Genomic DNA, 11906 nt, shown 5'->3' with positions numbered 1-11906 from the left:
ACAGTAGAACAAACTAAGAAAATCATGGGGTTTTGCTTGCCATTCTGGTCCCTCTGCAGCAGGACTCGGCCACAGTGGGGGAGGATGGAGGAGAGCTCCTTTGCTGTTTTTATGGCATAATAGTCCTGTTGCTAATCAGAGGGTTTAAGGTCTACAAACCATCAATACATGACTATAATCTCACAGTACAAATACCATCAAACTCACAAATGTACACTGTACACAACATTCATGGAAACAAGTAATTCTCCCAGACTAATAACTATTCCGTCATTCCTTCGGGTCTTGACATGCCATGGCCTCAGGCTCGGGTTATTTCATGTTCGTTTGGCTTCTTTGTGGCCTTGTGTGAGGTCTTTCTGGAGTTTAAGCTGGAGGACAGCCAAGGTGTCAAAGGGACACCTTTTCTCTGAGCTGTTGAGTGGAATGTCCTAAGTTTATGAACACTGGAGTAATTCTAGGTATACGGCCCTCAGGAGCACCATCAATCATGGATTTTCATTTCAAATGCTCCCTACTTTTTATGGCACTTCCCATGGCTGGGTAGGAGAAATGCTGTCACTCCCACCAGATCACTGCAGCTTACTGAAGTTGCTGAGCTGCATGCTAACTTATTTTTAATGCCCTAAGCAGAGCCTTCAGCAGATGCCTGATGAGGGCTATGGAAATCTGAGAATGAAGAAAACCCTTTCAAATATTCAAACTCAATCTAACTTTAGTGTAAAACTCACTGTCATAGTGCCTGCTGGGGCAGGACTCATGTAACTAAATGTGACTATGGTCCACTTCTGATGGAGAAATGTACATAGGTATTCCACAAAAAGCCAGGACAGTGACAAATGAAAGTCTGTCTGACATGGCGCTACCATCTCAGGCATGTTTAAATATATTTATCTACTGATTTATCTATCACACTGCTCTAGAAATCAGTGCTAAGGGTATTGATTATAATTTCAGAAAATATTTTCCATGATAAAATGCCATAACCAAGAAAAGGAACAAGCAACAAGCCTGAGATATGTGTAAGATTTTTTCCCAAACACCTACAGTTCTTCATTCTCACACTTTATTGGACAGACTTGGACAGACATGGATCATTTAGACCTATCTTTCTGAGAATATTATAGGAATTCAAATAACAAGCACAAAGGCTACCTAGTTCAGAACAAGAGTAAGGGCTGTTCTTATTTTATGAAATTACTAATTGAAATAACCAGAGCAGACTGAACTATTGCTATGCTTTTGAGATATTATAATATATTGGAGGTTTTCTCCTTAAAAAAGATTTCTGAGCTGGCAGAATCAAAACTTCTTAATAGAGCATGACAATCCTGCTCAATTAACCTGGAAATGCTTTCTCCTGTCTGACACTCAAATAGGGCTGTTTGGTAATTTGCTGGTGGGACACCTCTTGGTTTCAAAGGGCTGATTGATTATTTGTTTTTAACGGGAAAATGCCACTTCTTTACAGAAAAACTCCTTGATTTCCAGACAGACGCTGCTAAGAGACTGTCAGGTTCAAGATAAAATATCCCATCAAACTCTGGACAACCTTCCCAAGAAGTTAGCTGTAGGTTGATGCTTCAGAAAACACTGGATGAGGAAACCAGAGTCAGTGACCAATTTCTGAAAGTTATCATGAAGCAGAATTTTTGTTCTATAGCTGCCTCTCTTTCTTACCTTCTGGCCTGACAGCAATTTGGCTTCCTGCAAGATTCAGCTGACCAGTCCCATAGACAAAGAAGTATATAATCTCTTAATTTTGCAGGTAAAAAACAAAAACACACTGAAAGCTTCTGTTTGACATCTATTGAAGGAAAAACTGAACCTGTATTTCCTATGGTTCAGACCAGGATGCCAACTCCAGATTCAACCTGCTTCATTTTAACATGTGGCTCAGACAAAAGTGCGAGCAGGTTAATTTCCAAAATGAACATGCAGCTGAGGTCCTCAGGCCTGAGAAAGGGCTCCTTGACAGAGGTGAGGATGAATAAGCAGAGCAAGGTTAAGGAACTATTCCAACTCTGGGTGCAATAAGCTGCAGCGGCAGCAGCAGGGAAGCATGAGACCACAATTCCCTCCTAGGTGCTCTGGAGAAAATTAGCCTTCCCAGGACGCCCAGGGATCAGGGAAACAAACCTCACCAGCTTAGACTCACCTCCCCATGTCAACACCTATCCTTGCCAGTCCAGAGAACTGCAGAATCAAATTCCTGAATTACAGTGCAAGGTGGCTTCAAGAGTGTGGCATCTCAGGCTTTCCTACCCTTCTCTTTTATGACACGATCTCCTTCCTCCCCCCAGCCTTCTCCTTAAGCCTGCCTTGAACCGTGGCCAATGGCAGATGAAATTGCAGAGGATTAGTTTCCCTCAACAGGAAGGGGGCCTATGCAGTGCCAAGGTGCAGACAGTGATTTTACCCAAAAGCGCCGCTACTCCTCCAGCCTTCCCAGACATCCAGAGGCTCTACAGCCTCCATCTCTCAAGGCTACAGCCCAAGGAGCCAGTGGCTTTGTCCAGCTACTCGGCTGTCTTGAGGGAAACAAGGAGGGTATTTGCTTGTTCCTTAATTCGGTCAGCAAACATTCCTCATACAAAAAAGCTGGGCTGGGAAGAATTGATCTATGCACCATCTTGCATTTGCCAAATGGATTAGCTGGCAATTGCTGGATGTCTCAAATGCAAAAGGGCTTCTGACTCCTATGTATGGAAAGGCAGGGCTTGGTCACTACTTAATTTATTTATCATTATTATTTCCCTCCCCCTTTCTCACCCTTGACAAGACCCTGACCCACTTCCTAAATCCTCATTTTTTTTTTTAGCCAGGGGGGTGGAAGAAGGGAAGGGGGAATCAGAGAAGGGGTATGGGGTTCTTTCATTAGCAAAGCCTTTGAGCTTCAGAGTGGCTTTGGAAGGGAGGATATTAACCCTTACAGCTCTTAATGCTGCATTACAACATCTAATCCTGCATTCCAGGGCAGGCTGAAAAATCAGGAAAGGATGGGTAGAAAAGAAAATATCACTTATTGTGCAAAATGTATTCACTCCAAAGGAAACAAGGGTCATTGCAAGGGAGGTGAAGAGACAGAACAAAAGAGGAATCAAAATAGATTTGGGTGAATTTTTCTGGGGATGTACAGAAATTTCCAAAGAGCAAGGGGACTCTTCAGTGATTTACTGAAATGATAATTTCATTTCCACTCCTTGGCCTCACATCTCCTGCCGTGCCCTCCTAGCAATTATCAGCTCATGACTGTTATCACACTTTTGTCACACAGGTGGTGGGGTCAGGGCAAGAGCCGTCCCCACCAGAGCCAGGGAGGAGCTGAAAATGAGGTAGGCTGCAACGTTTTTGTATTGTGGGTGGGAAAGTCCCACAGTATGGAGAGAGCAATGGGGCTCCACTATGTCTTTCAACAATCCTCCACTCTGAATGAGGTGTGGGGTGACCAGAACTGTTTTTACCAGCTAGGATGACTAATAATTCTGTAAGACAGGTAAAGCTCTCCCTTTGTCCATGTTACTTTGCCAGCAGGCTCAACCCACCAGTCTATCTCAAAGAATGACAGTGTCTAGGACAAGCCAGCTCTGTTTTCATGATCTCCTTGAACAAATATTTCACTCTTTGTATAGTGCATGGAACTTATAGTCTGATTTCATGAGACCATACATGTCTGAGGCATAATGTCATTAAAAAATGTAAGTCTTACTTCAAGGTTCTGCTATGCATGCACACAGTGAAGTGGGAAGGAAAGGAATTTTGGTAGAGAAAGGAGAAACATGCAACCCTGCGTAAACAGTAAAACATCAGCCACAAAAGTTAAAAGATAAAGAAGGTCAGCACTTGAAAATACCTGTGTTTGAAAGTCAAGAATGAGAGCTGTGACCTGAAGAACATCTCAAGGTTTTGAAGTGTTCCAAACAAAGAATCTGAGGTTGAGTCAGTAATGTCTTCAGCACAGTCTTGTTCTTTCCAGTGGTGCAGAACGGGGCACCACAATACCTTCTAACAGTGGTTCGGTTGATGTAAGCTTTTTAACCAGCAGCAGTGACAAAGTAAGGAACAGTGACAAAAAATTTATTAGGATCCAGATAGCTGTTGAGACTGTAGGAGGTTTTACTCTGGAATATTCTTTTTAGGAAAATAGATGAAAATATCATGTGAATAAATTGATTTTTATTAAAAAAAATAAAGAATAGAGAAAAAAATTAGTGCTTTAAGATGAAAATTTCCTTCTCTGACATATACAGGGTGAAATGATTCATGTTTTTCAACCAATCTGGAGGAGAGAGGATAAGGAAGGGTTTTGCTTCTTGGTAAAGTTTATGGTGTTTTTTAAATTACAGAATTCTCTTTAAAGCCAAAGTCAGATCCCACACATTTTGTGTGCCTTCCAGTCGGCCTTTCTGCAGATGAATGCACTGATACATACTCATCTATAACCCCAGACATCTAACTAATAATTTGATTTCATTACTACAGTCTCAAGAAAGCTCCTCGCATCTTGCTTGGAGTCCTGACTTCCCATCAGATCTGATGGCAAGTGACGAAATGGAGGTCCTGGCGTGAGATCTGAGAGCTGGGTACAAACACACACTGAGCAATCACCACCAGCTGCTGTAAAATTACTCTCTATTCAAGTTCCTTGATCACGTTCTTGCTTCTCTGCTCAGACATCCCACTTTTAAACCATTTCTTTCGGTTTACATTCATGCAGATTAAACAAAATAAACCAAAGCAAATCAGCCCTGACTAGTTTTGGGTTTGCTTCTTGTCTGCAAAACACACATCAGGGCTTTGCTTACAGCACAGCCAAAACCAAAGGACAATTAGACTCCAGGTTCCCTTTTAAACTAAACGTTCCCATCCAGGTCATGGGTTCTGCTCCAAACCAGACAGCAAATCCACCAAAGGGTAGGCAAAAGAGTTCAGCATTGTGGCACTCAGTTGTACAGCTCCATGCAAATCACCATCATCCTATGTACTGCAGAGATGCTGACCTGATGAACTCCTGGTTCAGGATCTGAGCATCTTATTTTTTCACTTAGGTCTGCAGACAGTGGAAGCATGTTTGTTATTCTTGAGGACAGATTGGGTTTTTTTTTTCCTGGATTCACAAGAGCAAAGAGGGTTGGAGAAGCCCATTGCCTTGCTAATGTGTGGTTTGCAACAAGAGCTGCGGAAAGGCTTCTTGAAGGAAAACCAAACTGGCTTCAGGAATGAGCCAAACCCAAGTGTTTGGGAGGGATCTGGGGAAGAGAATGAAGAGTGGGGAGGGGGAGAGCTAAAGGAGGGTAATAAGAGCTGTGTGTGGTACTTCCACATATTAAAAAAAATGTCTTGAGGAACGGATTTGGGATTCATCCTTTTGGAAACAGTTTAAAAAATGGAGCAGAAGCCTGCATTTACGAAGAGGTTAGAAATGTTAACAACAACAACAACAACAACAACAACAAAAAAAATAGACCAACAAAACCCAAAACCATGTTCTTGAGGGTTTTTCCCTATTATCACTCCCATTCCAGGAAAGCACACTGGGTAAAAGCTACGTGACCAGTGAATGCATCCTGACCCAAGTGCACCACAAGGATAACAAATCTTATATTGCCCATTCAGTGTTCAGAACACTTTATGGGAAAAATCATGTTTGCTTAAAAAAAAAAAAAAAAAATTCCTACAGGAACTAAAAAAAAAAAAAAAAAAAAGAAAAAAAAAGAAAAAACTCCCAACTTTTAGAAATTTTCCATCTAAAATACAGAATCTAGAGCAAAAAATCTTTTAGGGTGGTTAGGGGAGGGGAGAACAAATGTTTTGTTTAAAACCAAAACATTTCACTTTTGCAAAGAAAGCCAAGGCACGGGGAGGTTAAAGTGGCTTGTCCAGAAACCCACTCAGGACTTGCACTTAGATCTTCTAAGCCACAAGCCAGTCTGTCTTCAGTCAAACCGTAATGTCAACAGAGACTTCAGGCAAACATTGAAAAAAGAGTGCAGTATTACTGGTAAAGTCACCTGGCTATAAACCAGCCTCTTTAAGAGATCTCCATGCCCACACACGTACTATTCATCACTGGCATGTAACAGAAAAGTAGGGCAGGCTGTCCCAGAGAGACCATTTACCCCTCTTATCCCGCTGTAATAACCAACCCACTAAAAGTGCCTACAGCATTCCTTGAGCAATCTGCTCATCTGCTGTGTATAATATCACACATACTATGTACATAAGGTCAAGCTGAACATGCACAAGTCATTCCCAAGGCTCTGAAATCTTGCGTGCTCCACTTGGGCAACTTCTGCCAGAGAATTCCCCCGAATGACACTGAGTTTCAGCCTCTCCAAGACCTCGAGATTTTCTCCTAAGCAAACAGCACACTAATCCTGCATGGAGTTTTTACAGAGCACACGGATCATGTCACATATGGAGACTCTCAAGATGTCATCTGCCACTTCAGAGGTACTAAGAGAGCCAAGAATAGCAGAAACCCAGAGCACTGCATACCCTTGGGTGCTCTACAGCTGTGCTTGAGTATGGAAGACATGTAATTTTCACACCATTTCTCACCAACATACATTCAGTCAACTCCGTTTTCCTAGCTCTGTGGTCTAAACACACAGATCTCCAATTTTCACTTTGTCATCCCATTCAAAACAGTTGGCAATGCCTGTAGGCAAAATGCTTTCAGTCCACTGCATTTCTGTGCTCTGATTTACATTGGCTTCTGGAATTGGCTCTTCTTTTTAATAGCTATTTCATTAAGCAAAGTGGTGAAAAAAAAAAAAAACAAAACCAAACAACTAAACCTACCTGGATGGATTGGTCAACACTGGTTGATGGTTTTATTACACAACATCTGGGAGTGAGAATGTAAACTGGGGATAACAGAAACCACAACACACTAAAGCAGGAAATGTGTTGTTCTTCTTACCTCCTCCTTTTGTGGGTGAAGAAGCCTTCACAACTTTCAGCCCTAGCCTTACCTGCCTCTTCAACCTAACCATATACATGTGTCTAGCTAATAAAGGTAGAGAGACTCTACCAAGGAGGTACACTCATGTTATAAAAAAAAAAAAAAGGACAAATTAATTACTTCAGAGGTGAATTTGTAAATTGGCTCTTGTCAGTCATTAGTCACCATGTGCATGGTGACTAGCTTAATGGGACCTTCTCTCAGCTGGAACTAGTCACACACCATCAATACCTTGTCCATGAATAAAGCAAATTGTTCCTGACAAATGAATATATTTTAATGAATTTTACACCTAAAACAAGCATTAGGTGTAACCAATCTAAACTATCATCAAATTTGACAATAGAAGATAGAGAAAAATGCCTTTTAAGGTGGATTTTTTTCCCTTACTTTGTGGGAATTGGAACAGAATGTTTGGATCTGCAATAAGATCTAGACACAAACCCAAGACTTGGTCTCCACAGGAGCATATCATTGCATTGGGTTGAGGGTGTTATTTTTACAGCCATACACCATCATGCGATCCTGCCAGTAAGTCCCGCCTCCAAGGCTTTCAAACCAAATTGGGCTTAGATATTTAGGCTTGACTTCTTTTCTTGGAACTTGAGTTAGGCACTGAGCTCCCAAAGAATGGTCTTTCTACACATATTGTGCACCCCTGGAAGCTGTAGCTTTCTACTGCTGTGCTTTCCAACAAGCTAGCACTCAGCCCCACAGACAATGCTGAAATACAGCCTGACAACAAAAGGGTTAACACAATACCTAAGGCATGCTTTCTACATTCAAAGAGATTACAAGTTAGATTTCTATGTGATTTATTAGCAGAGGCAGTACTCAGAGAAATATCATCTTTTACCAGTCCCAACGACCAATAACTCATTACACTCAAATACTCTCAGGTTCAAGAATTTCATAGATCAGATTCTTCATTCATTTATCTGCTTTTTTTAGAGGATGGGCTTACAATGTAAGCCTTAAAACAAACTCCACATGAAGAAGAATCTTGTCAGCAACTGACAGCACAGAGAAGGAGGAATGTGTTGTTGATGCCACTCAAACAGCCAAAATGCTTACTCCTCCTGGAACCCTCTGTGCAGACATGGGGCAAGGATCTGCAGTTTATCTGTTTTCTCTTGTATTTCTTTTCCTACTTTTCGTGTAGAATTGCTGGCTGAAAGGGACGGCACACCCAGCACTATGTTTGTCCCAGCAAGGCACTTCACACAAGGGCTCTTCCTTGCCACCCTAAAGTTGCCCACTGAAGCTAGTATAAGAGCATCTGTTGAGCCAATAGATTGTTGGTCAAGATCCAAAACAAATGAACATCACTCTTCAAGATCCTCTATCTATTCATAAAGCATTGTGGCATGTGTCACCTGCCAACAGAAAACATGGGGTAGGGGTAGATGTGAAGAATAGCATCTCAAGAGAGAGGACCCCAGTGATTAAAATAATTAAAAAAAAAAAAAGTGCACTTATTTAAGATTAAGATATTAAGATCAGACTGGCTCCAAAAATTAAAAAAGCAACAAAATTAATCTATCTGCAGATGTACTTTTCTCTAAACCTTAAAATGAAAAAAAAAAAAAAAAAAAAAAAAAGGAAAAAAAGATAAAAAAGTCCCAGTTTGGCTTGGATTGAACTGAGTTGAGTATGAAGACCAAAACCAGTCACTAATTAATGGTGTCTGGTTTTCTGGTATTTATACACCATAAAAATTAATAAGTGACTTCTCTGGGAAAAATAAATGGTTAGCTGGAAAGCCAGTCTTGGCCTTTGTTTTTTTCTGTTACTCATAGCCTTCCAATGAGATTCCTTGAAACTTCAAGCTGGTTACTTCCCAGGAACTTTTAGTGATTTCACGGAGCCAACATTTCAAATAAAGAAATGATGCAGTCTCCCTGATATCAGCATACAGAGACTGGGTGTAAAATTCAACTGTTCATGTTTATTCCCAGACCTCATATTCTCAAGGTACACATATGCAGAAAGAGAATGCACAAGATTTGTAAAAGCTACACGTATTTTTAGATGTATATATATATATATTAAAAAAATTTCCAACATACTGAGATTTAGGCACCAAAGCCTCTATTCTTAGCAGTGGTAGTCACCTGTAGTGGTCATGTGGAGATCAGTAGGCTTTTTCTTTTCTACGTAAGAGACTCCAAAGCTAGTGAACATTTTGACTGAGAAGTGGAGTACAGTGTAGAGTCTTGTAACGATACTTAGTTCCAGCTAATATAATTAGGTCTGGCACCATGTAGAGATAGCATGTTAGTCCTTTAAATAATATAGTGTATGAATATGGCACTAAATATTGTACCTGAGCTGAAAATTTCTGCTTTCCAGGAAGCCATAGGAGAAAGCTACTTAGACAGCAAATAGCACATTTAGAGCAAAAATTCTGCTTGGGCCTCAACAAAGCCTCAGATATCTGATATTACCCACCTTCCTGGTGGAGTTCCCATAGTTCTTATCAGCTTCTCAATCTCTCAAGAGGCAAATCCATGGCAACAACACCATCCCTATCCATGGAAGCAATGTACCCATTGCCTGGGTGGGCTTTCAGAAAGAAGAGCAAGTGCACTGCTTTCTGCTGTGAAGACCTTGGGGCAGATCAGCAGAGTTCAGTGGACATGGAGAAAATGAACCCAAGAACCAATTTTTAGGTCTTCATGAGAAAAAAACAGCACCTCCTTGCATCATACCCTTTCAAAGCCTCAATGGTCTTCAAGTTTGGGAACCTCAAATTGAAGACCCCAGGCCAAGTCTTCAGTTGGAGTAAATCATCTGCTGACATTGACAGAGCTCTCCTGATTGACATCTGCTGAGGATCCTTTTCTCCTCTTTGATTTTTGTTGCATTTTGGGGGGAATTTCTTTGCTTTTTCCAATTCTCCTGGAATCTGTGACTTGAGCTTTTTCCCTTGATAAATCCACTTCTTGCAACAGCACAGCATTGGAAGAGAAGTCCTGTTTGGGCATTTCTAGGCAGCGAGGTCTTCTTTGAGGCCTGTGGAGAGCTGCAGGTGTTTGGCTTTGGATGAAAAGAGGAACTAACAATGCTGGTTTATTCCTGACATTAGTCCTGATATTTTTCTGAAGTATTTCAGTGATGTCAGAATCAAACCTTAGGAAAAAAAATATATATATATATATATATATATACAGTACACAGGGTTGGAACCGGTGGACGGATTAAAAGAACATGATTATTTTGATTACCTTGATTTAGAGCACCAGTGGTGCTGAATCATGTTCAGCCAAAGAAATATCACAGAGACAATATTTACTTCTTTATATGCAGAAAAGCAGAAGAGGAGGAAGGCAGGGAGGAAAGAAAAATTACTCTGAATCAAAAGATGAAAATACATACCAGTTCAACAATTTCTACTCGTAATGATTTTCTTTCTTAAGAAGGCAACCACAAAACACAGAGATGTTTAATCCATTAACAGTGTAGTTTTTGGGACAGAATAATCTGAGTTTAGTCAACCCATCAGCCTGCTTCTCACTGGGTGGGCTCTGGCTGAGGAGAGGATAGGCTTTCACTTGACTCCCTCAGACAGGTCAATGTTCCACAGGTTTTATGGATGGTATCTAATAACCTTTGCTGGCAGATTGCCAACATAAGCAGTATGGGAAAATGGATTTTCATAACAGAGTAGCACAGGTCTGAATGTCATCTGGTACCATGATGGCAAGAGGAAAGATGACTTTTGGTAAGAGTGTGTATCTTGGGGAAGGATTCAGTTCTGGTTCTCTTGATGGTTTCCTTCACCAGTCATCCAGGTCTCCCCATTTTCCTCAAAGGTTGGAGAGCCAGAAAGATCCCCTGCTTTTTGCAATCCATGGATGGAGAGATGTTTTGAAAGGCTGGCTTGAGCCAGAGCAATGTAAAGCATCTCTGGAGAAAGAGTTACTTTCCTTAAGTGTTAGCACAGGGAAGAGCAATGAGTGGATACAGATGTCTCCTGTCCCTTGCTCCTCTCCTCTGAAGCAGGGAGGACACTACCAGGACCATTATGTTATAGCATTGATATACAAACGCTGAGGGACTGTTTGGAATAAAACTTGGTAGATGAAATGAAGGCTGATCTGTCATTGCATGAGCACCATCAAACCGTCACCTTCCTTCCACAAGCTGTCATGTGTGGGGCTGCACTTTATCTTGAACATGTGAGGTTCTAAATTAAAATTTCAGTATATCCTTGGACACTGTTAAATGTATCAAGTCTTTGGTTGTTCTGCTGCAGGCCTACATGTCTCCGTTATTTTGTGACAAGTTCTCAGGGATCTCAGCTTTGACTTGAAAAATACATGAAGTCTCTCATTCTCTGCTTTAATAGAATGATTCATTCTGGTTTGGGCTGGAAGGAACCTTAAAGCTCATCTAGTTCCAGCCCCCCCATGGGCAGGGACACCTTCCGCTAGAGCAGGTTACTTAGTGCGGATGGCCAAACGTTTCTTACAGATAAAATCTCCATCCTGAATCGTTGGTCTGAACATTTTCAAACACTCTTTAGTGCTAACCGTGTAGTCCAAGGTGAAGGAACCCAACACATTTTACAACATTCGGTGAAAAACAAGTTGGATATAGCCCCTACCATGGGAGAGACTCTTAAGGCTATACAGGAGGTGAAAACAGGCAAGGCAGCTGGGATTGACAGAATCCCACCCGAAATCTGGAGGCATGGAGGCCAAGCACTTCATGCTAAATTTCACGAGCTAGTTGTGTGCTGTTGGGAACAAGGTAAACTACCATCAGATTTTCGTGATGCAATCATCATCATTCTGTATAAGAAAAAAAGTGTAAAGTCAGACTTCTCAAGCTACTGAGGCATAACTCTGCTCTCCATTGCTGGAAAAATTCTTGCAAGAATACTTTTGAACAGATTAGTATCCGCTATCGCAGAAGAACTTCTCCCTGAAAGTCA

This window comes from Psittacula echo (assembly GCF_963264785.1).
Source record: "Psittacula echo genome assembly, chromosome: 2".
Lineage (NCBI taxonomy): Eukaryota > Metazoa > Chordata > Aves > Psittaciformes > Psittacidae > Psittacula > Psittacula echo.
This window is presented reverse-complemented; position numbering follows the sequence as displayed.